Here is a 21,908-nt window from a genome sequence, read left to right on the forward strand (position 1 = left end):
CTTGATATTCTCTGAGCTTTCCATTTCTATGGTTTGTTGTCTAACATTACTCTGGGGGAAAATCTCAGTAATTATTTCCTTAGATAATTCTTTTGTTCTTTTTTCTCTTTATTCTCCTCTTTGTATTCCTTGTATGTGTATATAACATATTTTTGTTGTCCTACAGTCCTTGGATATTCTGTTCTTTTTCCAGTCTTTTTCCTCCTTGCTTTTCAGTCTTGGAAGTTTCTATTGAGATATCCTTAAGGTTAGAGATTCTTTTTTCTCTATCTCCAGGCTACTAATGAACTCATCAAAGCTATTCTTCATGTCTCTGATAGTGTCTCTTTTATCCCTACCATTTCTTTTTTATTCTTTCTTAAAATTTCCATCTTTCTGCTTATAATGTTTATCTTTTCTTACATGCTGTTTACTTTATCTGTTAGGTCCTGGGCAGCTGGCTGGCTCAGCCATCAGAGCATGCAACTCTGGATCTCAGGGTTGTGAGTTCAAGCCCCACACTGGGTGTAGAGATTACTTATCTGTTAGGTCCTTTAACATATTAATCATACCTATTTTAAATTCCAGTATGTTTCCAATACTCCTGCCATATCTGAGTCTGCTTCTGATGCTTGGTCTGTCTTTTCAAATCATGAAAGTTTTTTGCCTTTTATTATGCCTTATAATTTTCCATCACTGAACATGATGTAAAAGGAACTGCAATAAATGGATTTTTAGTAATGTGTTGGTAAAGTATTCCATAGTTCTATGATTAGTGAGCCTATGCCTCTGGCTTGTGAACTTACCAAGTGCTTCTCAGTTTTCTGTACTGTTAGGTGGGATAGTTTCGCTAAAATGGGATAGAGTTGGGCATTTCCCTTTGCCCAGGTTTAGGCTCTGAAAAAAAAATCCCAACAACTTATAGTCTCAGGATATAGGATTTTTTGAGAGCAGGACTTGTGAAGAACAGAATGCTTTGGGATACTTCAAAATGATTCCTTTTCCCCTTTCCATGCCAGAAAGTAGAGGGGAGTTTTCTCAAATACTTACTGTGAGGACCTAGTAGAGTTCCTGGTGGTAAAACTCACAAAGTTGGGGACCTTTCTTAAGACTCCCTGGAGTTTTTAACTCTCAGACTTATTCATACTGAGTTTCCAGCAATTTGTCAATTTAAAGTTTAGATTTTCCTGTCCTGGTACTATCCTGCAGAGGTTTTTGCTCCAATAAGTTGTGATCCACTTCTGTCTCTCCAATTTTGGGTGATTGATTTTTCAGTTTGATCAACTTTTTACTTGTTGTTTGGACAGAGTGATGATTTCCAAGTTACATGCCAGACTGGAAAGTAGAATTCCCAACTAATTTTTTAAAATCTGTTTTTGCTGTTTCTTAAAGTGGAATTAAAATCTAGGGCTGTTCTTGAGATATTAAATATACATGATAAGTTTCCCTTTTATTCTGCAGCTCCCTTGTATGAGTAGTCCTTCACAAATACACCACCCCCTTTTGTGTGTGGGTTTCATTTTTTAACTTTCTCTTTAAAAGATTATTAAAGATCAATGAGGGCAGCTAAGCTGATGATGACTAGTAAGAGGCTTGGATAGTATACTGATAAATCCTATTTCTTTGGAGCTAATTGTTTTTGTGTAGGAGGGAGATTTATTTGTATGAAAATTTCTACTCACAGGGTTATACTTTTTCCATTATCTTACATTTACTAAAATGTCTAGTGCTTCATTGTTTAATTCCACAAATCTTCCTGAATTTATACACATTTTGGAGTATCACTCACATATTGTCAATGCACCATGATTTAGTCTAATATTCTTTAATCTAATGAGGTTTATTTGCCTTGTGAAGATATCCTCTACTCATGACACCCAGAAAGTGAAAGATGTATTTTTGAATAGTTTCTTACTTAGCACAGGATTTCTGGATAAACCATTTCTCTGGGAGATACTATAGCTTCATAGGCAAGAGCACATTTTCAGGAAGCAGATCTTTATTAACTATGTAATGACTCAGTTTCCCCAACTTTCTTCAACCTTATGATGACTCAGTTTTCTCAAGCAGGACTTATAAAGAAAGCACTTATGTAATGTTATAAAATCTCATTTATAAAGTGTTTTAAACTGTGTGAGGCATGTGGTGAATACTTAATGGATATTAATTATCAGTAATCATGACAGTAATATGGGTATAGCCAGGTTGGTAAGAAATCAGTGGCAAAACACTCAGGATTAACCTGGTATCTTGGACCTAGAAAGATGGAGCTTTTACATATTGATTTATTCAGCAAATATTTATTATGTGTCAGACACTGTATTCCATGCTGGGGTTATAAATAACTGTGTTATAATTTGATTGTTTTAAAAGAGACACATAAAATCTACTCTGGAAGCACAGTGCAGGGATTAATTAATTCTGTCTAGGAGAGTCACAGACGACTTCACAGAGGAAAAAGGCATTGGAATTAGTTCTCTAGAGATGTGCAGGATTTAGCTAAGGAAAGAATGAAGAAAAGATAAAAAGAGACTATCCAGGGAGACAGCACAATGTGAATAAGAGAATGAGGCATGAAAGTACCTGGGGTGTTAAGAAGATAATGGATAGATTGGTTTTCCTGACTGTTTGGCAGAGTATAAAGGGGGAATGGTAAGCAGTGAGTCTGGAAAAATCAGTTGAGGACACATTATGAAGGACTTTTCAATGCTTTGTAAAAGAGTTTAAGTTAAGACAATAAGAAGTTAATTGGGAGTCCCACATGTATTGTTCTTCTGCTCAATCAGTCATTAATGTATTCATTCCTTCAAGGAGTACTTACTGAACAGTTACTAAGTGCCAGACCCATTCTAGGCACTGGGAAGTGGGCAGTAAGCAAAAGACAAATGCCTTTCCCTTATAGTCCTCACACCTACTATAAAGTAGAAGACAATGAGCAAAAATAAAATATACAGTTATCAATGGCAATAAATGCTAATGTGAAAAATAAATCCAAGAAGAGAGGTAAGCAACGTTGAAGGAAAATCTGCAATTTTAGTTATGAAGCCAAAGAAGATATTGGTTAAAAGGTAACATTCCAAACCTGGAAAAGGAAGGAACTGAACCATGTAGATATCTGGAAAGAGCAAGTGGGAAGGTCTTGAGGTAGAAGAGTGCCTAATATGGCTGGGGAGCAGCAAGAAGACCAGTATTTCTGGAGCAGACTAATCAAGAGAGAAAGAAGTAAAAAATAAGGCAGAAAGATGATAGTGGAGTGAGGTAAGAAATGCAGATCGCAAAGGACCTTGTGAGCCATTTTTAGAATTACATTTTAGTCTGAGCAGAGAATGACGTGACCTGACTTCTATTTTAAAAGGATCACTCTGACTGCTATGCAGAGAGTGTGGAAAGACTGCTAAGCTGGAGTATGGGGGAAGTGAAGAGTAGAATTAGGGAGGATAGTCAGGAAACTCCTGGAAGAATCAGGCAAGAAAGGATAATGGCTTGAGTGGTAGTGGTAGAAAATGTGACAAAAGAAAATGATCTGGAAACATTTAAAGCAAGAGCCATGGGGTTTCATGATGGGTCGACTTGACTGTGAGGCATTAGAGAAAGTATTCATCTTGGCTTGAGTTTTCAGCCAGTCTCATCTTACTTCCTCTTCCCTCATTTCTGTCTTCCTACAAACTTGTGGACTTGATCAGATTATTTCCTTCCTTTAAGTTTCTACCACTGTCTTTTCTAGTCCTTTTCATCTGAGGTTGTCTCTGGGAAGGTTGAAGGCTTCCTGTCTCATCACAGCCTTAAAGACAACTTTGGGTATTTCACTGTAAGTCAATATGTGGAAAGAAACTATATATAATACAAATTTTTAAGAATATAATACAAAAGCAAGTAAAAAATATACATGGTTTATAAAGTTTATAAAGTACTTATAGTAATATACTTGTTAAACTGTACTTCATTTCCTCTAAGAGGTTAAATAAAGTCTTGTTAGGAATTCTGTACTATTCCCTTGAAGTAAAGTTCTGCATTCTCTATCCTTGGTGAAAGTTATATAATCTATTTCAAGAACATAGTTTTCCCCCCTGAAGAGGATACAATTCTGACAGACTAATAGGTTCTCCTCTATTTACTAAGGAATACATTCATCTCTGTAGACTTCAACTCAATAACACCTAAGGGCAAATCCAAGTTTCATGGCTCCTGAAGTTTACAACTTTGGGAGACCCTCTTTAGGAAAACAACTGCATAATTATGTATGTGATTTTCCTCTGAAAACCTTGGAGGATAACTGTATAAATGAGGACCTAAATTATGGTTCATTAGCAACAGAGTAAGCCTGATTCTAGTGATACCCTTTTACCAGTTCCCCAATTCACCCAGGATTAATCTTAGTCTGATCACTTCTTCATAGGATCCACTAAACTTTGGCCTGGGAGACTGCTCTGATCTGAGCTGGTCTATGATTTAGAAAGAAAGTTGTTATGCAGTGTAGGGGTATTTGGGTACTTTAGGTTATAAATCAGTATGATTCTTCAAAATTGCTTCACTATCATTTTCCTATTCTTAAATAAGCATCCTTTGATATGGAATTATTTTTAAAGCTTTATCTTTCCATGCAGTGAAAATTATTTTCACATTTCTCTTCAAATGAAAAACTGACATGCTTTTCAATTTGGGCATGATTTCCAACTCTTAAATGTTCCAATCTTTAAACTTATTAAATAGCCATATATATAAGAAATATCCAAAAACAAAACAAAGCAGAACAAAACAAAACAAAACACTGCTGAGAAATTACATTTTACTGTCAGTGTACTCTCCATACACTGTTCTACATAATTTCTGTTCTTTTCACAGAAAACAGTTATACACCCTACAACATAGGAAATCATACAGGGCAAGTTAGTATCCTTAAAGCACCAGAGAAGTTCTTGCCTCCCATGAAGTAGTATCTCAGGGGTGGCTGCAGACTTTTGCGGTTTCCATCAAGAAATGCTGCTGAGGCTCTTCATCTGTATGCACCACTAAAAAATATTTTTACCATTGATTTTCCTCTGGCATTGATTTACCACCTGACGCCATCAATAATGAGGTTTGTCAGCTGATTTCTTGGGCTGTCTGGGAATTTTTTTTTTATTTTTTCTTTCTTTCTCCCTTTTTTCCTCCTTTCTTTCTTTCTTCTTATTTTTTTTTCTTCTTGCTGACAGAAGAGTTGCTGGTAACAAGTAGTAAGTGAAGCAGGAAGAAAGGCTGATAATTTGAAGTAGGAAATTTGCAACCAACCCATCGACTCCACTAAGCCATTTCTCCCAGCCCTTTCTCCCCTCCCTCTTATTACCTATCATTTTATTACTTGATGGGAAGTCTTCCATCGGGTTGGCCTTCTTAGTATTGCTATTTTTCAGTTTGGTATGCATTGGAATGCAAATTAAATGGGACAATTATCTGTGGTAAAGTGTTTTCTTGATGCTTGGAAGAATGCGTTTTCTTTTGCTTCCCTTAAAAATTTGAAGGCATCTAAAAAGCTGATTCAACTCAAGTACTTAGTGAGAAACCAATTCTGTAAACTATGCCACTTTCATTTATTGAAGTTAGCCCATGTTTGGGCCTAAAGGGAGAATTTTCTGAAACACATGTCTATTTCACTGTGGCAGAATGCTTTCCTTTACAAAGCAATAATATGGTGAAAAAAGTAGAAAGTAGATAGTCAGCATTCCCACATCCCTTGTAAAATAAAATGAAAATGCAGATACCCTTCTGTCAAGGTCCTGATCCTGGACAAAATTATATACCAAAATTTGACAAAGCACGTTCTGGGAGATATATATTCATTATTATGCATGAACTTAACTAAATATTGATCACTCTGAGTGAAACAGATGGAAATAGCCATTTTTCTGGATTCCAGATATTGAATTATGAGAGGTCAGGGGAAAAATTCTCACTGATAGGTCAAGATAAAATAATTTAAAAAAACAAGATAAGAAAAGATATGATTTTATGTATGATGTAGCTATTTAAAAATAAGTCTCTTTTCTTGTCTCCATACATTTTTAAAAGCTTCAACTGTAATAGATGAATTTTATTGAAAACATAGATTAGACACGAAGAATTCCTAATATTTTGCTTTTTTATTAAGAATGAATATAACCATCTGTTTCAATTAATTATATGCATTTATTTCAAAAGATTTTTACACATTCATTGTCTTTTAATTAGTTATCAATTTTACAACTTAATATTTGTTTGGACTGTGTACTTCCATATGTAATTTCATTTAGTACACATTTGCATCACCTACGTGAAAGATGATCCCTGGAATTGCATAACACACAACCTAGACAACCGTATGAGCATGTTCTATGGCCCTGATATACTCAGAAGAAGAATTGATGAGTCATTGGGTATTTAAATACTTGGTTTCACTGAAGACTGCGAGATTGTTCTTGAGACCAGCATTTGCCCTCCTACCAACACTTACTACTATCCTGTTCTCTAGTTTAGAGCACCATTTAATGTTTTCTTTCTGTTGTTTGCCATTCATGTGAACCATGTCATGTGGTCTTCTACTTATTTGAAGTTACTAGTTTTCTCTGGTGGTAGAAACTAACTACTTTTTATCTCCTCGGGGTTTCTCACAGTCTCATATTTGGTTCCAGGACCCACCATCCCTGGTCCTTCTAAGATTTCCGCTTTGGATTTAGAGGAGGAAAATTGACTTAATAAGCTAATTGTATATCACCATTATTTTGGAAACATTCATTGTCCAGTGTGTGTGTGTGTGTGTGTGTGTGTGTGTTTGTCTGTGTCTGTGTGTATTAAATTTGAATCTGCCTGGGTGATCTTATTTTTTATTCAAACTGTGTTTTTCATTCCATCTCAATTCTACTTCAAAAGGAGACACCTGTTTTGAATGTTCTGAATATCTTCTGCATTCTTCTGAATCCCCTTAGATGTATTGCTTTCTTTGTCTCGGTATTAGGTCTCAGGTCCAGCTGCTGGGATGCAATAAGCAGCAACAATCCAATTACTGAGGATAGATACAGGAGCCAATTGGTTTGCCAAGTGATCCTCCCCTCTTAAGGTAACAGAACAGAGCTTCTTTACTCCCGATATTTGGAAAGACTTAAGTTCTCCCAGCCTCCATCCCAGGAAACATTTAGTGATCCTGGTCAACATCTTTCCTGGCATAGAGGCCAGGTTGATCATCTTTGCAGGGATGCTCATGGAGGATTCCCCACCCATTCTCTCACAGGTTTATAGATTGCTGAAGGCCAAGCCATAGTCAGGGGGAGAGAAAATTTAAGAGGGAAAGTACAATAGGGTCAAATGCTGAACGAATTTTTTTTAAGCAATCTGAGAACTTAAAAAAAATCTTTGAAGTTTGACATTTTGGGGGTGATTCATGCTCCGTAGTAATCTCATAAGATTTTAGGAAAAAAGGAAAGGTACTAGAATGAGGAAATAAAAACTGTTAATAAGCACTGTTCTTCCTTTGGGATTTCTGGTAAATGTGATAAGCAGGTTAAAAAAGTGCAGATGGCTAGAGGTAGATATAAGTCAGGGGTCAAGAGATGTTTTTAATTTCATTGATGGGAGATCTTGAATATGTTTATACAGGTGGAACTAGGAGAGAGAGCACTTGGAAATATAGGAGAGAGAGGGAGTGCCAAGAACACATAGTTCCGAGGTTAGTGGGAGGAACTCATTATGACTAAGGTGAAAGAATCCATCTTAAACTGAATAAAAGACACTTCTGAGACAGCTGGGAATGAGGTCAGAGTGAGTAGAATTGCAAAGAAATTTATAGATATGGGGACAATAAATTGAGGAAATCACATGCAGTCTGTTTTCTTAGTAAAGTATGAGGCAGGGTCATTGACAAAGAAAAATGAAGATTTATAATGGGTGAAGCAAGGATGTGCTAGTGCTGCCTAGTAGAGCTAATTGCTAAATTTTCAGGAATTTTGCAGCCAGTTGTCAAACATGCCCATTATTATGGTGTAAATAACATAAATTTACAGTTAAAGTACATTAAAATAAAGGTAATACTCAACATTTATCACTTCCTAATTATTTTTAACATTTTACTATTATCTATGCACTTATTTGCATCTATTGTGTCTGAGAATAGATATAAAATTATATCTGGTGGAAATATCATGAAAAACATGCTATTTATTACACATTTCTTCCCTACTCTTTGGTGATGTCACATAGCACCTTGAAATGGGCCCACTGGGAGTATTTGCAGCTTGAGAATCAGCAAATGCTATGGACTAGGGTTTTTGTTTTTTTGTTTTATTTTTCAAAGGGCTATTGATTGAACATATACTGGCAGACACCATTATAAAGCTTTTGAGGATAACAGTGAGTATTTTGAATGGGTACTCTGGAGAACAGGAAGCAGCTGACAACTGATAGATTAAAGAGGACCAAAGCCCAGTGGGCCAGGTTGAAGTTAGCGAATACATTTTAAAGGCAATGTATCCCACAAGCAACCCAGGTGTTAAAACAGCAAAAGTGTTGGGCTGAGTTCTTGGGTGCAGTGTCCGAGGTAAATGGATGGGAGAGGTTGAACTGGAGCATCTTGAGGTCTCAGCTAGTTATATACAGAGTAGAGAATCCAAGAGGAAGCTGGGAGAAAAGAGTGGTATATGCAACCAGAAACCTCAATGAGGGGGAAGCAAGTGTACAGCAAAAATGATGTAGAGGAAAAATAAACAGAATGTGGAACTGTAATGAAAGACTGAGATTTTGGAATGTATTACTTCAGTTAGAGTCATTTCCAATCCCTGGGTGTGATGGTGCTTATGAGTTTATTCATAATCATGGGTATAGTGGGATTAGCAGAAGAATCACAAGTTTAGATTACTGGATGAGTTGGTCATATGGGCTGGTATGATGGCAGGAATTGAAGTAAAGAATGATTAAATAATAATGGTGGAGAAATAAGTATCATGTTGAAGTCAGAGTGAAGAGCTACTTTGTGCTGGCTTGAGTAGCTCTGATTTCCTTGTATGCAAGTATCTCATTCAGTGAGAATGGCTTCTGTGGAAATATATAGGTAAGGTTATTTACCAGCCAGTGTCACCCTTGGGCAATAGCTGCACTGGATATAGACAGTATATTAAAGTATATAAAGAAAATATATTTTAATGTAAAAACATTTATAATGTTTTACAAACTATAATTTGCTTATAATGTTTCTTTCTTTCTTCTTTCCTTCCTTTCTTTCTTTTTTTAAGGATTTTCTTTATTCATGAGAGACAGAGAGAGAGAGAAAGGGAGACAGAAGCAGAGGGAGAACCAGGCCCCCCATGGATCAGGGAGCCCAGTGTGGGGCTTGGTCTCAGGACCCTGGATCACAACCTGAGCCAAAGCAGAGCTTAACTGACTGAGCCATGCAGGTGCCCTGCTTATAGCATTTCTGATAAAACTGAGCTATAGTTGTGCTAATGTGTTGGGGACAGTGGCAAGGTTGTCTGTTTTTTCTAACCTGCTCATTCCCCACCTCTTCAGGCCACTGCAGAGGGACTTTTTCTTTTGGTCTTTTGCATTTTTTAAACAATTAAGGTAATGTTCCACTTATTTTTCTCTTTCAAAATCTTAAGCATTTTCAAGTTCTTATTATTATGGCATAATTTCCAGAATTTATTTTAGTATTTGCTATGTTTCATTCTTTTTACTATTCCCTGTAAGTGTCATTTTCCTCTTCCACCCTTACTAAGGGCATCATATTGAGCTCTGTAAAGCATTAGCTCTCAATTTTGTCTTTCATTTTTATACAAAGAGTATATATAAAAGATCATTTTATCCCTTAGTATTGCACCCTCTTGTAGCAGTTTTAGCCATCATTTTTGCCAATGTTTTGAAAATAGACACTTAGCTCATATTTCTTAATGATGCACTCTTCAAAATGTATGTGACATCATTGAACATGTATATTTGTAATAATAAATTTTTCAAAAACATCTGTCTAAATTTCTTGCATGGTGCTACTTAACAGGGAATCAAAACCCAGCAGTATAACAACAGCTTATTTTCTTTCTACATTTTCTCATTCATTATAAACAGAGCCATGGTTTTAACAAGGGCCAATGGCTTAACCCAAAGGATTGATCTGGGACCCTTTGATAGGTCAGTACATGCATATCAAAGACATCTATCCCTCAAATCTCATTAGCAGAATGTTTCTTACACAAGGCTGTACAAAGATGGAGAAGAAAGTCATCCTTGAGTGTGTCTCTGTGTATGAATTTATAAGAAATAACCTCTCTCTTTTCTATACACACTTAAATTCTATTTTATTCTTTACCTGAAGGTAAACACTGAAATCTTATCATTTAGTCATACATATTTCTATGTTGTTTGGTCTAATCTTTTGTCATTGCTACCTGAAAAAAGTGGGAGTTTTAGTAAGCCATCAGAGAAAAGCAAGTAGTAATTTTAAAGTCCAGGAAAGTGTGGGTGAAACCTTGGGCAATTTGGCCATCAACACAATGTCAGATGCTTCAAGAGTAATGGTTTCCCCTCCATAGTTATGGGAGGCAATTTGATACAGTGGAAAGGTATCAGAATTTGGGGTCTCACAGTTATGAGTTTCATCTTGGCTTTACCTTACTCTATGAACTTTGGAAAAGTATTTAACATTTCTAAACCTGAGATTAGGATCTATAGTTTGGAAATAATTATATTTGTCTCAGCTTTTTTTGAAAGTATTATATGAGATATTCTATTAAAAAAAAACTTGCAGTGTAGCTGATAGAGAGTAGATCTTCAATAAATATGGGTTCCCATGTCTATAGTGTTTAAGAGGTAAAAAATCAATATTCTTTGCAATGTTCTAGCAAGAGCTAAAAAATTATAGTGTCTATAGATATAATTTCTAAAATTTGAATTAGATTTTCAAAATTCTAACAAACTAGAAGTCTTGAAATAAGTAGTATTTACAATTCAGATTTCTTAAAAGCACATGTGAAGTTTAAGAAAAACTTATGTTGAAAACAACAAACTATTAATGAAAAAGAAAAATGACACTTCTCTAATATTCTAGGTAAAATAGCCATCACAGATGAATTGGTAATACATTTTTCTTATGAAGTGTTTGGTGCTTTATTCTTATCTCTGGGAAAATATTCAGTTATCTTCACCAGATTATTAAACTATAGGTTTTTTGAATCTTAGTTTTTAAATTATAAATTATTTCAATGTTTCAAGATTATCACTTCGAATCTTAATAACCTAATAACTGCTGTGGATATTACTAAAATATTTTACTTTATGCTCTACTATTGTCCTCTGCTAGTTTAAAATCTTAATGTGTCATAATAAAGTATTTTCTCCTTTTGTTTCAAAGACCTACCAAGATAATCATCATGTACTATTGGTTAGTTTATTTAATGTCACTGAAGATGATTTATTATACACGTTTTATATTTTCTTATGTGTGTTCTTTCCATCAAATAATGCTTTGATATTAAAAATTGCTGTCAGAAATTAAACATAATTAATGACACAGTACTTTTTTGAGAAGTAGAGAGGAAACATATACTTTAACTTTTCAATAAAATAATTCTTAATTGAAGGTTTTAGTTTTCATATTATTTTTGTTCAAAGAATGAATATTAATTACAATGTTTTATAGAAAAGTTTACTGCATCTTCTATGTAAATAACCTCACCATTAGAAACCAGATGTATTTGGAGAGTGATTCAAGATGGTGGCATAGGAAAATTTTGATTCGCCTCCTTCTATGGACACAACAAATTTACATTTACATATAGAATAATTTCCTCTGAAAAAGACCTAAAAATTGGATGTACAGAGCCTCCACAACAAAGAATAAAGGGACAAAAAAAAAAAAAAAGAATAAAGGGACAGAATGGAAATGAGTAGGAGAAGGAATGACAACCTTTCATCAAACAAAAATAAAATCCACCTTAGGCACAAAGACCCACAGTTGCAGGGAACATCAAAAGTAAGGAACTTTACCCTGAGAAGTGAGGAGCAAATATGCACATCAAGCACTCAACCCCTAGATCCTTCACAGGAGAGATAAGCCCCCAAAATGACTGGTTTTGAGAACCAATGGGATTACATCTAGGAAATCTATAAGATTATAGAAAACAGAGAACCTTCACTTAAAAGGCTTCTGTACAGACTTACTTGCCATGGGACCCAAAGTAAAAACAGTAGTTTGAAAGCAGCTAAACCATATGTGGAGGCCATTTCCTGATCTTAAAACATCTGTTGGTGAGTCAAGAACTTGTTGGTACTTTTTCTAAGGACAGAGACCTTGTTGGGCACCACTTTTGCAATTTTATTGTAACTTTCTAATACCAATACTGGAAGTTGCTCCTTTGGAACTCTTCTTCTAACATGTTAGTACAAAAAGGGGTGCCCCATTGAGGGCCCCATCCTACCATGTGCCACAGGCACATGTCAGGTGACCTGCCACAGGATAGCTGAATGAGAGCCCATTCCACCCCCATGCTGCATCTTCAGTCTCACCAGAGAAAACACATGCACCCATATAAGGGATGCTCCTTGAGAGTCTGGCTTTGGTGGCCATGGATGATAGCATTTTTGAGCCTCATGGAACATCTCCTACAGGAAGCCACTCTTTCAAAGCAAGGAGAGGTAAATTATTATTTACCTAGTATATAGAAACAGGCAAAATGAAACAGATCCAAATGAAAGAACAAAACAAAACCCCAGAAAAAAGACCTTAATGAAACAGAGATAAACAATCTACCTGATAAAGAGTTCAAAGTAATGGTCACAAAGATGCCTACTGAACTTGTGAGAAGAAGGGATAAATGAAGTGATAACTTAAAAAAAAGATATAAAATATAGTAAAGTACCAAACATAAGTTATAGAACTGAATAATATAATAACTGAACTGACAAACATACCAGAGGGATTCATTCACCAGTAGTATACTGGATAAAAGAGAAGAAGAACAGATCAATAAGCTGGAAGACAAAATAAAGGAACTCACCCAGACAGAGCAGCGAAAAGAGAAAATAACTTTAAAAACTGAAGATAACTTAAGGGATCTTTGCAACATCATCAGAAAGAATAATATTCACATTATAGGGGTTCCAGAAGCAGAAGAGAGAGAAAAGGGGGCAGAAAAAATTACTTGAAGATATAAAATGGCTGAAAACTTCCTAAATCCAGGGGAAAAAAAAAACCAGAAAGCAAAACAAAACAAAACAGAACAACAAAAAAAAGACATATAGGTCAGGGAATCCAAAGAGTCTCCAATAGTAGGAATCCAAAGAGATCCACACCAAGATACATTATAAATAAAATGGTAACAGTTAAAGTACACACTGAGCTAAGTTTAAAAGCAGCAAGAGAAACCAACTTGTTACATTCCAGAGAAACTCCATAAAACTATTAGCAGATATTTCAGCAGAAACTTTATAGACCAGAAGAGAGTGGCATAACATATTCAATGTGCTGAAAGGAAAACAAAACAAAACAAAACAAAACAAAACAAAACAAAACTTCCAGCCAATGATTCTCTGCCCAGTGAAGTTATCTTTCAGAATTGAAGGGGACACCATACACACATGCACACAATTCAAAATGGATGGAAGAGCTAAATGTGAATCAGGAAACCATCAAAATCCTAGTGGAGAACAAAGGCAGTAACCTCTTTGACATCTACTGTAGCAATATCCTACTAGGTATGTCTCCTGATGCAAGGGAAACAAAAGCAAAAATAAAGTTTTAGGACTTCATTAAGATAAAAAGCTTCTGCACAGTGAGGGAAACAATCAATAAAACTAAAAGGTAACCTATGGTATGGGAGAAGATATTTGCAAATGACATATCCAATGAAGATTATTATCCAAAATATATAAAAACTTATACAACTTAACACCCAAAAAACAAATAATCCAGTTTAAAAATGGGCAGAAGATATAAATAGACATTTTTTCCAAAGAAGATAGCTGCATAGCTAACAGATGCATGAAAAGATGTTCAACATCACTCATCATCAGGAAAATACAAATCAAAACTACAATAAGGTATCACCTCACACCAGTCTGAATGACTAAAAATAATAGCACAGGAAATGACAGGTGTTGGTGAAGATGTGGAGAAAGAACCCTCTTCAACTTTTGGTGGGAATGTACATGGGGCAGCCACTCTGGAAAACAGTATGGAGGTCCCTCAAAACGTTAAACATAGAGCTACTCTATGATCCAGGAATTGCACTACTAGGTATTTAACCAAAGATACTAAAATATTGATTTCAAGGGGTACATGCATCCCAATGTTTTTCTCAGCTTTATCAACCACAACCAAATTGTAGAACAGCTCAAATGTCCATCGACTGATGGATGGATAAAGATGTGGTACCCCCCGCCACACACACACAGAGAGGAATATTAGTCAGCCATCAAAAAGAATGAAATCTTGCCATTTGCAATGACATGGATGGAGGTAGAGAGTACTATGCTGTGTGAAATATAGAGAAAGAAAAATACCGTATGATTTCACTTTATGTGGAATTTAGGAAACAAAACAGATGAACATATGGGAAAAGAAAAGAGAAAAATCAGGAAACAGACTCTTAGCTATAGTGAAGAAATGAGGGTTGTTGGAGAGGAGGTGGGTTGTGGGATAGGTTAATTGGGTGATGGACTAAGGAGGGCAACTACAGTGATGAGCACTGGATGTTGTATGTAAGTGATGAATCACTAAATTCTACACCTAAAACAAACAAAACAAAGAAAAACAAAAAAAGAAAAAAAAATGGGGGGGGGTAGATTAAGAGTTTTCCAGATAAGCAAACACTAAAGGAATTCATCACCACTAAACTGGCTTTACAACTTTACAAGAAATGTTAAAGGAACTTCATTAAGCTGAAAAGAAATGGCAATAATTAATAACAAAAAATACAAAAATAAAGATCTCACTGGAAAAGATAAAGATATAGAAAAGATAACAAATTAGTCACTTATAAAGCAAGAATAAGGGTTAAAAGGCAAAAGTAGTAAAGCTAAATGAAACTACAATAGTTAGTTAAGGGAAACATGAAACTGAAAGATGTAAAATGTGGGGCACCTGGGTGGCTCAGGCAGTTGAGCATCTGCCTTCAGCCTAGGTCATGATCCCAGGTCATGATCAAGAGTCCTGCATCAGACTACCTGCTCAGCAGGGAGTCCTGCTTCTTTCTCTCCCTCTGCCCCTCCCCTGCTCATGCTCTCTCTCTCATACTCCCTCTCTTTCTCAAATAAATAAATAAAATCTTTTTAAAAAATGGGTAAAATGCGATATCAAAATTATAAAATGTGAGATGAGGGAGTAAAAATGTGTTCAATTTAAGTTACTTTTGACTTAAAACTAACCATTATATACATAGGACATTAAGTACAAACCTCGTAGTAACCACAAAACAAAAACTGATAGTAAATAAGCAAAAGAAACCAATAAAGGAATCTAACACTAAGGAAGGCTATCAAACCAGAAGAGAGAAAGAGAAGAAAGGAATCAGAGAGAAACTGACTGGTTTCTCTCAGGAGAAACAGCCAGGAAACAACAAAATGACTAGAAGTACTTACCTATTAATAATTATTGAAATGTAAATGGACCAAATTCTCCAATCAAAACACATAAAATGGCTGACTCACCACAGATATAAGAACACACACACACAGAGACAGAAACAAGAATACAAGCAGACTGAAAGTAAAGGGATGGAAAAAAGATACTCCATTTTTTAGCAGTGATGTGTTAGACCACAAAATGGATCTCAATAAGGTCAAGACTGAAATCATATCAAGCATCTTTTCCAACAAGTATGGTATGAAATTAAGAATTAATCAGAAGAAAAAAAGCTAGGAAAAAAAACACACAAATGTAGAGATTAAATAGCATGCTACAGAATAACCACTGGGTTAATGAAGAAACCAAAGGAGAATTTTTTTTAAGATTTTATTTATTTATTTGACAGAGAGAGATCACAAGTAGGCAGAGAGGCTAAGCAGAGAGCCCAGTGCAGGGCTCAATCCCAGGACCCTGAGATCATGACCTTAGCCAAAGGCAGGGGCTTAACCCACTGAGCCACCCAGGCACCCCAAAGGAGAATTTTTTTTAAGAACGTATAAACAGGGGCACCTGGGTGGCTCAGTGGGTTAAAGCCTCTGCCTTCAGCTCAGGTCATGATCCCAGGATCCTGGGATCGAGCCCCGCATCGGGCCCTCTGCTCAGCCAAAAGCCTGCTTCTCCTCTCTCTCTGCCTGCCTCTCTGCCTACTTGTGATCTCTGTCTGTCTAATAAATAAATAAAATCTTTAAAAAAAAATAAGAACGTATAAACAAATAAAAACAGAATTATGACATACCAAAATGTATGGGACACAGCAAAAACAGTTCTAGGATGGAGTTTGTAGCAATACAAGCCTACTTCAAGAAACAAGAAAAATCCCCAATAAACCACCTATCCCTCCACCTCAAGGAACTAGAAAAAGAAGAGCAAACAAAGCCCTAAGTTAGTAGAAGAAAGGAAATAACAAAACCAGAGGAGAAAGAAATGAAATAGAGACTAAAAAGACAAAAGTAAATGAAACTAAGAGCTGAATCTTTGGAGTGATAAATAAAACCAGCAAACTTTAGTTAGGCTAATAAAAAGAGAGTGCTGAAATAGAATCAGAAATAAAAGAGAAGCTACAACTGATACTACAAAAATACAAAAGATTATAAGAAACTACTATGAACAATTATATACCAACAGAATAAACAACCTAGAAGAAATGAATAAATTCCTAAACCACACAATTTCTCAAGATGAATCATGAAGCAATAGAAAATCTGGTTAGACCAATTTCTAGTAAGGATATTGAAATAGTAATCAAAAACTTCAAAAACTTCCCAACAAACAAGTCCAAGATCAGACAACTTCACTGGTAAATTCTACTAAACTTTAATACCTATCCTTCTCAAACTCTTCCAAAAATTGAAGAGGGTGGATGCTTCCAAACTCATAAGGCCAGCATAATCCACATACCTAAAACAAACCCAAAGACACCATAAAAAAAGAAAATTATAGGCCAGTATCACTGATGAATATAGATGTGAAAATCCTCAACAAAACATTTGCCAACTAAATTCAACAATACATTAAAAGGGTCATACAATGGTTAAATGGGATTTTTTCTAAGGATGTAAGACTAGTTCAACCTTCACAAATCAATCAACATGCTATATACCACATTAACAAAACAAAGAATAAAATTGTATGATCTCCAAAGACAAAAAAAATTGACAAAATTCAACATACATTTATGATAAAAAAATCTCTTGGTGGCTCAATGGATTAAGCTGCTGCCTTTGGCTCAGGTCATGATCTCGTGTCCTGGGATCAAGCCCCACATCAGGGTCTTTGCTCAGTGGGGAGCCTGCTTCTCTCTTTCTCTCTCCCTGACTCTCAGCCTACTTGTGATCTCTCTCTCTGTCCAATAAATAAATAAAATCTTAAAAAAAAAAAAAAAACACCTCTTAAGTGGCTATAGAGGGAATATACCTCAACATAAAAAAGACAATATATGACTAAATCACAGCTGACATTTTCAATAGTGAAAGACTGAAAACTTTTCCTCTAAGATCACAAACAAGACAAGGATGCTCACTCTGGCCATGTTTACTCAACATTGTATTGGAAGTCCTAGCTATTGCAATAAGATAAGAAAAAGAAATAAAAGGCATCCAAATCAGAATGGAAGAAGTAAGACTGTCATTACTTGCAGATATAATACTATATAAGGAAAATCATAAAGTCTGCCAAAAATGTTAGAACTAATAATTTAGTAAGTTTATAATGTACAAAATCAATATACAGAATCCTGGGGTGTTTCTCTACACTAGTAACAAACTATTAGAAAGAAGAATTTAAAAAACAATCCCATTTACAATTGCATCAGAAATAATAAAATACCTTGGCATGAATTTGATCAAGAAGTGAAAGGCCTGTACACTGAAAGCTGTAACACTGATGAAAGAAATAAATGGAAATATTTTCATTGCTAATGGATTGGAAGAATTAGTTTTGATAAAAGGCACATACTATGCAAAACAGCCTATATTTTCAAAGCTATCTTTATCAAAATTCCAATAGAATTTTTTACAGAACTAGAACAGATAATTTTAAACTTGTATGGAACCACAAAGAGCCCAAACAGCCAAAGTAATCTTGAGAAAGAACAAAGTACCACCTTCCCTAATCTCAAACTATACTACAAACAATATGGCATTGGCATAAAAACATATACACAGATCAATGGAGAAGAATTGAGTGCCCAGAAATAAACACACACATACATGGACAATTAATTACCGCAAAGGAGCTAAGAACATGCAATGGAGAATGGACAGTCTTTTAAGTTTGGTCTAGTGTCATGTTTGTGAATCTGTTGCCAAAGGCAAGTGAAACAAAAGCAAAATGAACAAATGGGACTACATCAAACTAAAAAGCTTCTGTGCAGAGAAGAAATCCATTATCAAAACAAAAAGACCACATGGTCCATATACACTATGGAGTATTATGCCTCCATCAGAAAGGATGAATACCCAACTTTTGTATCAACATAGACAGGACTGGAAGAGATTACGCTGAGTGAAATAAGTCAAGCAGAAAGAGTCAATTATCATATGGTTTCACTTATTTGTGGAGCATAAGAAATAACACAGAGGACATGGGGAGATGAAGAGGAGATAGGAGTTGAAGGAAACTGGACGGGGAGATGAACCATGAGAGACTATGGACTCTGAAAAACAATCTGAGGGTTTGAAGGGGTAGGGGGTGGGAAGTTGGGTGAACCTGGTGGTGGGTATTATGGAGGGCATGTATTGCATGGAGCACTGGGTGTGGTGCATAAACAAAATTCTGGTACACTGAAAAGAAATTTTAAAAAAATTAAAAATTAAAACAAACAAACAAAAACCAAAAAGACAATGCATGTAATGGGATAAGACATTTACACATCATATATCCAATAAAGTGTTAATACTCAAAATATGTAAAGAACCCATACAACTCAACAATAAAAAACCAAATAGCCCAATTAAAACGTGGGCAGAGGATCTGAATAGGCATTTTCTGAGGACATACAAATGACCAAAAGTACATAAAGAAATGTTCAACATTACTAAATATTAGGGGAATGCAAATCAAAACCACAATGATACATTACTTCATACCTATTTGAATGGCTGTATCAAAAAGAAAAGAAATAACAAGTACTGGAGAGGATGTGGAAAAAAGGGAACTGTTGTGCACTGTTGGTAGGAATGTAAATTGTTGCAGTCACTATGGAAAATAGTAGGGAGATTTCTCAAAAAATTAAAGCTAGATCTACAATATGATCCAGTTATTCCATTTCTGGGTACTTACCTGGAAAATATGAAAACACTACTTCAAAAATAGATGTGCACCTATACGTTAATTGTAGTATTATTTACATTAGCCAAGATACAAAACAACCTAAATGTCCATCAATGGATGAGTGGATAAAGATATCACACACACACACACACACACACACACACACACACAAGGGAATACTACTCATCCATAAAAAATGAAATTTTGCCATTTACAATAACAGGGATACACATTGAGTGTACTATGCTAAGTGAAATAAGTCAGATGGAGAAAGAAAAACACCATGTGATTTCACTCACGTGGAATCTTAAAAAAAAAAAATACCAAAACAAATTCGTAAATACATAGAACAGATTGATGTTTCCTAGAGAGAAAGGGGATTACAGTTGGGTGGATTGGGTGAAGGGGGTTAATTGTATGGTGATGGAAATAGACTTTTGGCGGTGATCACTTTGTAGTATATGCAGATGTTGGATTATAATGTTGTGTACCTGAAACTATGTAATTACGTATATTAATTTTACCTAAAAAAAAAAAAAGAAACCAGACCTACTTGTTTACCACGTCTAGCACTGAGAATTACAAAATGACATGACTTGTTTGTGGATTTCTTAAAAGTACATAATATGTAATCCTTCACCATCAAGTTTAACTGCCTTATAAATGAAAGTGTGTCCACAAATACAATTTTTTAAAATAGAAAAAGTGACTGATTCTCCCAAGAAAAATAACAATAAAAGGAAATTGGGTGAAATTTCTTTTGAACATGTGAAGGAATCACCTTTAGCTTTGCTTTAAAACACTATTAGTTTCTGCCTATGGTGTTTTAGAAAGTCTAAGCTTCTTTTACAGAAAACAGTCTTTTACTAAAGTATATAATCCTATCCTAGTGTTGGTTGCTAGGAGAACATTCGATGCAAATTAATCAGTAAACATCTAGCAGCCAGCTACCTGAGGATAGGGGGAGTGGGAGAGACTTAGAAGCTGGCCAGTTTCCCTAAACTGCTGATGGGAACATGGCTGTCAAGGGTTTTTTATACATACCTGCAGCATCACACTGTGATATGAATTTTTTTTCTCTATCATTCTTCTAGGTAAGGAAGGGAAAAGAAAGCAGGAAACACTGGAAAGATAAATGAGGTCTTTCTTATGAAGGTGAGCTTGAGTTTTTTTCTGTTGAACTTTGGTAAAACAGCAAATAAATTAATGATTGAAACAAATTAATTAATTAATTAATGATTGATTGGTTGAAACAAATAAAGATTAGTGAGAATGGGTAGGATACCTAATACTACCCAAATATTTGTATTTAAATTTTTCTCTGTATCAGGTATCCTACTTAAAAACAATGTTTCTGTAAAGTACAACAATAACAACAACAAAACACTTTAGATATGAAAAAAAAAAAAGTGTTTTCTTTACCCTAAAATTTCATCTGGGACAAAATCCTTGAATATTGTACAAAGAATTAAAGATAAATGCCTAATTATTTTAAAATAAAGATTGTGCTTTAAAATATCAACAAATTAGGAAATAAATTTACTTTCTAAAAATTTTAATGGAATTTAGGTGTGTCCCACAGAGAGATCTAGACCATTGATTGGCATTCACACCTGTGGAAGCAAAGTGTCAATGCTGATAGAACTGAAAACGTTTACACACCAGGAAATGGTTACCTTGGTTTCCTGGACCTGGATTAATTCCTAACCGTAAGTTCTTTCAAACATTTTTTTGTTTTATTTTTACTATTGAAGAAAACTGAAAAATGAAATTCAATTTATAGAATTCCACTTGGTAATAAATTTAGGAGAACATGGATGACTTATCTTTAGAAATGAGTATTACGGAAATATGTAAGCACAGAAATATCCTAGGAAAACTATAAAGGAAGTAAAAGAATAAAAAAATTATCTATTAATTATACATAAATCCATTCAAATATATTTTTAAGACAGGAACAAATATAATGTAGTTAGATAGTTATTTTTGTACTGAAAAAATATTTTTAATTTTCTGTAATAAAGAAGTTAACTTTACCTAACTTATTTTTAAAATTATTTCTAGGGCACCTGGGTGGCTCAGTGGGTTAAAGCCTCTGCCTTCAGCTCGGGTCATGATCCTGGGGTCCTGGGCTGGAGCCCCGCATTGGGCTCTCTGCTCGGCAGGGAGCCTGCTTCCCTTCCTCTCTTTCTCTGTGTGCCTCTCTGCCTACTTGTGATCTCTATCAAATAAATAAATAAAATCTTTTAAAAAAATAAAATAATAAAATGAAATTATTTCTACATTACATATTAGAGTCACACCATGAATTTTAATCATAATCCAAAGTTAAAAGTCATGAATTCCCTTCAGAATTTTGCCATACATGAGGCTTGACCTAAAATCTAAGATGGTGACTAAGATTATTTATTGTCTCTTTTGCATGAAACGGATATGTCCAAGAAGTTTAATTTTCTGCTCCATTTTAAATTACCTGGCAATAACTTAAATAGAATATTACTTCCATTCTGTTAGTCTTTCCTATGTAGGGCACAGGATAAAT

The sequence above is a fragment of the Lutra lutra genome, chromosome 6, assembly GCF_902655055.1.
Source record: "Lutra lutra chromosome 6, mLutLut1.2, whole genome shotgun sequence".
Taxonomy (NCBI): domain Eukaryota; kingdom Metazoa; phylum Chordata; class Mammalia; order Carnivora; family Mustelidae; genus Lutra; species Lutra lutra.